Here is a 6000-nt window from a genome sequence, read left to right on the forward strand (position 1 = left end):
GCACAAGTATGACTACGGACCACACAGCTTGAACCATGGCAAATTTCACCTCTCTGAATCTCTCTTTCGCGGACCGCACATAATGATAGCGTGGCCGCGGAGCCTTCACCGTGGACCGCGAAATGTGTACTGCGGCCGCGTTACCTGAAGCCCATTTTTGCCAACTCTCTGGACCACCTAGTGTGGCCGTACAAAGTCAAATGCGGCCGCACTAGGCCTTTTTGCTCTCATATTGCCTTGTCTTTGATACTTGATCAGGTTTCACTCCTTTTGAGCCGATCTTTGAAATTTCATCACTTTGTCGATCAAACCTGCAATCAAGCACAACTTATGAGCCTTTTGGGACTATTTTGTAACAATTTATAATAAAAGCATAAGCAAGAAGGAGCATGAAACACGTTAAAATCCCTAGTTATCATTAGACATTTCTCGAACATGGTCGAGGGGATGTCTTTCACCCTCGATCACCTGATTAGATTGTATAGCCCTTACCTTTATTGAGGAGGCCTAGTCAAACTGCGGCATCTGTCTGCCAAAGCATGTTTTGCCAATACCGATGAAGATAAGGACCAGGGGTGGATAAGCAGCTCGTTAGGGTCAGAACTTCAGACCTCATCCCTACTGAGAAGATGTCATTCCCCGAGGAATGGAATATAAGGCATAAGTGTTGTTACAACGAGCATGTTTTATCATCTGAATGTCCTCTTTTCCTCTTTCGAACTAACTCCTTTGTTGTGTGAATTGATTTCTCTCTGATTGTTTAGCAACCGTGTGGTTTCCCCGGCATGGTCAACGACTTCACGGGCTGGGTTAGACTTTTAGACTTCGCTCTCCATACGTGATCTAGCCAAAACTTGATGGGAGGTCAAAAATCATGGTACGCCTTCGCCATTATCACTTCCAAATCCCTTATGAATGGATTTTTTTGCCAGTGTGTTTGACATTTTACGCTTGTGTAGGCCTCGGGGAAGTTGTTTCAATGAGACCACCCCTCCTGATGATGATGAGACTCAAAGGCCTACCAAATATAGAAATAGAAAGGAGGAGACGCTGGCGAAGACCCCCAAAACTAAAAAAAAGAGCCAAGGCTCGAAAGTCCAAAACCGATGCAACGGTCTTAACTTCGGCAGCGTCTGAGAGTCTTCGTGCTGAAAATGATGACGGCTGCCCATTGATACATAGGTCAAGACGAAGTACTAATGCTTCGACGGTTGCCAGGCATAAGACTACCGAATTAGAGGCGGTCAATGTGGTCCCATCTCATATTGAGGAACCCCTCAAGGAGGGTTTGGGTGCAGTTCTTGAGCCGATTATTGAATAGGGTTCAACTTGTGCTGATGAACACTTGTTCGGTGTATTTGGAGGATCTGGCTCTGCGGCCCTTCGAGGGAAAGAAGAAGCCTCGATAAAGGTTGATGTCATGGGCGGTCTTCAATTAGGCCCATTGTTTTCCCCAGGGCAAATACGGGATGCCCAAAGCAGGGAGAACACCGATGTGGGGGCTTTCCGGGGGGAGGATGAGATGTTTGGAGATTTCTTTGCCGGAGTCGAAGAGGATGATGATCTTGATGCCCTAGTCGCTCTCTAGGAGGCTACGAAACTACAAAAACAGGTGATATTGACATCATCTTTGCGCCTTGAGTTTTGATCTTCATTTTCCTTACTTATTTCCTTCGTGCTATAGGTCATGATGTTGTATGACCAGGTCTTCTCTAAGTTAAGAGTTGAACTGACTCTTCGCGAGGAGGAGTTTGAGAAACTTTCCACGGAGCTGAAAGAGCTGAAAACTCTATACGCCCGAAGGGAGGAGGAACTAAATAGCCTTTGAGCAAGCTAGGAGAAAATGCTCCAAGAGCAAGCTAACTTCACTGAGCAGGTAGTTCAGTATTTGTGAGCTTGCTTGTTGTTTTTGTAACTTGGTGTTTACTATCTTGGCTCGACGTTTACAGATTGAGCAAAAGGATGCCCTAGCGGAGTAGCTTTGGGAAGATATTGCCGCCAAAGATGCCGAGATACTTGAGCTGAAGCAGTGCAAGGATAGCACATCCTTGGAAAGAAATACTCTCCGAGGAGAGCTGGCCTCGGCCCAGGGTCTTCTTCAAGGTGCTAAGGAGGAGGCTTACAAATTCAAGGTGATTTATGTCGAGTCTACTGATGCGTTATCCATGGCTAAGTTGGACCGATGCACTCTTATCCTCATATTGGAAAGATGCTGCTGCAGCAAATGCTCGAGCTAGGGAGATATCTTAAAAGGCCGAGCTCAAAATGGCTCGTGCCCTTGCACACGCTCGGTTAGAGGCTTAAAGAAGGGCCTTTGAGGAAATGCATGCCAAAGGTTTTGATTTCTGCACCGAGGTCGAAGAATTAAAGGCCTTGGAAGAGGAGTCAGTAGCTCCGACTTCTTTGGACGAGGGCTCGGGGAGTGGCGAATACGAAGACTAAGCCACCTTTGCCCTTTTTTTCTGCTTCTTCTTTTCTTGTACATGAACTTTGCGTAGGAGTTTTGTAAATGCACCTTTGTAAATATATTTTTGGAATACAAAGGATTTTGGTGTCTTCAAAGTTTAGCCTTTTAGTGTTTACGCCGAAGTCAAGCTTCGAACTTAATTTTACTTCTTCGAGCTCGGTCTCAGAGCAATAGAGACCCTCTAGATCCGGTGGGTCTAGTTCTAATTGCATATCTTCCCTAGGTCGGGTTGGTGAGGACTTGACTTGACCCCTCGATGTATCGAACACGGGGTGGCAGCATCATTCCTGTGACATGACAGTGATGTGACCGAAATAGCCCCGTCGGTACATTTCCCAAAAAGTCATAATTACATTGTGAGAGTTGATTGGCTATCAAAGTTAATGAATAGTCGCCACTTTTCTTATATATATATATATATATACATACATACTTGCTTTCCCTGTTTTGAAGGCTCTGCCGCTTTGTGTAACTACCTGTCTCTGTAGAGTTGCTTTTTTGCGCTAGTTTTAGTGCCACATCAGATCAAAGCTTTCGCCTGAGTTTTCATCTTCCCTTTCTTGTGTTGAAGTAGCTATGGCTACCATGCCCAAATATGCTCACCGGGAAGAGGAAAGTCCTACCTCTGCTTCTTGTCCGGCCGGCGGTACACCTCCGGTGTTAGGCAAGCTAACTTCGAATTGTTTCATCTCGAAGAGAGATTTTACGATGGAGAAGCCTCTCGACGTTTCGGGTCATCGAAAGCATGCATAGAGGTTCATTAGATCAATAGAGGAGAGACATCTCGAGGCTGTGAGGAGAGACTGCAGGTGGGGAGAAAAGGTGAGGCTGTAGGTGCCCTCTCGGGAAAAGGATATCATAGCCCATGTAGAGGGGTTTCTGAACGTGTACACGTACCCGTTTATGTTGGGTCCTCTTTACTGAATCGTGCTCGAGTTCTATCGAAAACATTAAGTTACTTTGGCTAAGATCCATCCTTTTTGGCGGATTGTGCTGATGATGAGATTTTTTACTGATTAGGGCGAGCTGAGTTCACTCTTAGCCATCTCCTCAGATTGTATCGGCCTTTACACCATCGAGGTATAATTACACTATGACGTCGATCCACCAGGCCCTTTATCTCCAATGATGAGGAGGACAGGGATCAAGGATGGATGAGTCAGTTTGTTCGAGTAAGGATCGTCGATATTATTCCTGCAGAGTTCCTGCCGTTTCCCGAGAAATGGAACTTTAAGCGTAAGTGATGCATTGGATTCTATTATTTTTATTCTCGGTGGAGCTTGATTCCGTAAGGGCCATTTTCTTTCCTTTTCTGCAGCGATCCCGTGGATGCCAAATGAGGTCTCCGTTCTTGCGGGCAGGGCCCGTAAATTGGCGGCCTCTTCGATTTATGATGAGCACAATTGGCGAGATTTGTCGAAGGTCAAGTGGGAGGCTAAGCACCATGGTATGTGCCATGTAGTCCCTTTCTTGAGGAGTACTTTCCCTTTCTTTTGCAGTAATTTCTTAGTTGTAGGCATTGGTGATTTTTCTAAGGTAAGACCATCCCCTTTCGAGGAAGGACCTTCGATTTTCGAGATAGAGAAAGATAATAAAAGAAAAAGGTCCTCGGATGACGAGAATCCTTACAATAGAACAGGATTCGTCTGGAGGCGCGAGGAGGACGTTGTTGCCAACGAATGCTTCATTTTCATCGGTCGCTCTGTGGACATCAATGCACCCGAAGAGGATTCCATAATCAAGGAAAGGTGGGGGTCCTTCATTACCTGATTTGGCAGCTGGTTCTAGGTTGTCGGGAAGTACCCCGAGAGGAATGGGCTTCAGGGTATCTTTGCCTAGCCGGAGCGCCTTGGGTTGCGCTACCGGGGTTGATGAGACCGAGGTAGATGCGAGGTCGACCTTCGAGGAAGCTCAGTGGCTCTGCTCTATGGTGAGTTTTGAAGTTATTATAACTTTTTCAATTTTCATATTTCCTCCTCTTTAACTGAACTTTTCTTTCTCATAGGCCTTCGATAAGCTCAAGTTTGGGCTTCTTCGCTGTGAGGGTGAGTTGCATAGAGCTTTGAATGGAGAGATCTCTCTCAGGCTTCTTTGTGACAAGAAGACAAGAGAGCTGATACATCTTCGATCGGAGTTGGACCGAAGCCGAGATTATGAAGGCAACCTCAAGAAACAGGTAACTTATATTTTGAGGGAATATAGGCTTCTTCTCTCATTTTCGGAAACTTATGTTCTGGTATCTCAATTGTAGAAAAAAACAAGTACGCTGGAGGGCCTTCGAGGCGAGGTTAATCAGGTCAATTCTGAATGAAACGATTTGAAGGCACATATAGATGTTCATGTTGCGGCCAAAAGGAATGCTTTGGCTAAGTCCTCTACTCTCGATATATAGCTTCGTAATGCTCGAGTGCGTGAGTCAGTCCAGATGAGCCAAATTGCTAAGCTTGAAATAAATCTATTGAAGTTGAAGGCCGAAGTCGTGGAAGCTCGAGCCGAAGCTGAGGAAGTCCGATCAAAGGCCGGTAAGAAAGTGGCCATCTATATGAAATATGCCGTCGAAGCTTATACGAAGTTGATGGAGGCTTCTGATCGAGAGAAGAGAAGCAATGAATATGCCCGATGCAAGTCCAGAGGGAAACTCTCAAGGAAATTTATGGTAAGGTCTTTGATCTCTCGGAGGAGATAGAGTAGGCTAAGGCGGATGAGTTCAACGCCAAGTTCCTCGTTTTCGATGATGAAAATGACGAGGAAGGGGCCGGTAAGGGAGCTGGTCCCGAAGGGGCCGATGGTGTAGTCCCGAGGGGGAAGGCTAAGTTCTCGAGGGTAAACTAGGTTTTTCTTTCTTTTTCTTTGTATAGGGCTCCCTGCGGGAGTGGTGTAAATGTACCTTTGTACCATCATTCATAATAATAAAGGAAACCTTTGGTTTTCCCTTTGTATGAATTTTCACTTGTTTGTGTCTTTGTTTATGTTTTGAGTGTTGATGCTTGTCGATAATTAGTCTGATATGTTGGACTTTTAAGATAGGAACCCTTAGGTTATGCTTGATGAGTAATTGATGATAGTTAAACTTTCGGGGCTCGATCCTCGAATCAAGTTTTGACTCAGGCTCATTGACCCTTAGGTTTTCGACATACTGGCCCTTAGGCTCTTATGTATTGGCCCTTAGGCTCTTTAGGCTGACCCTCAATCTCTTACGCATTGTCCCTTAGGCTCTTTAGGCTGGCCCTTAGACTCTTACGCATTGTCCCTTAAGCACTTTTTAGATTGGGTCGATGCGACCTCTGATATGACTATAGTTTTTCCTCATTTCGGTTGAAGTTTTGATTATGCCCTGGCATGTTTTGTGTTCATTCGATTCTTCAATGGCTCAAATAAGAACCTCGATTACAAATCGATATGCGACGATAATTGAGTAGCTCGGGAGGTTCTCTTGAAGGCTAATTTTTCGGAGCCTTTTGCTGACGGCTGATTGTCTCGAAGCCTTGTCATTTTTTGGAGCCGATATGATCGAAGCTCTTTTGCTTATGCCG

Source organism: Nicotiana sylvestris, chromosome 9 (assembly GCF_000393655.2).
Source record: "Nicotiana sylvestris chromosome 9, ASM39365v2, whole genome shotgun sequence".
NCBI classification, from domain to species: Eukaryota; Viridiplantae; Streptophyta; class Magnoliopsida; order Solanales; family Solanaceae; genus Nicotiana; species Nicotiana sylvestris.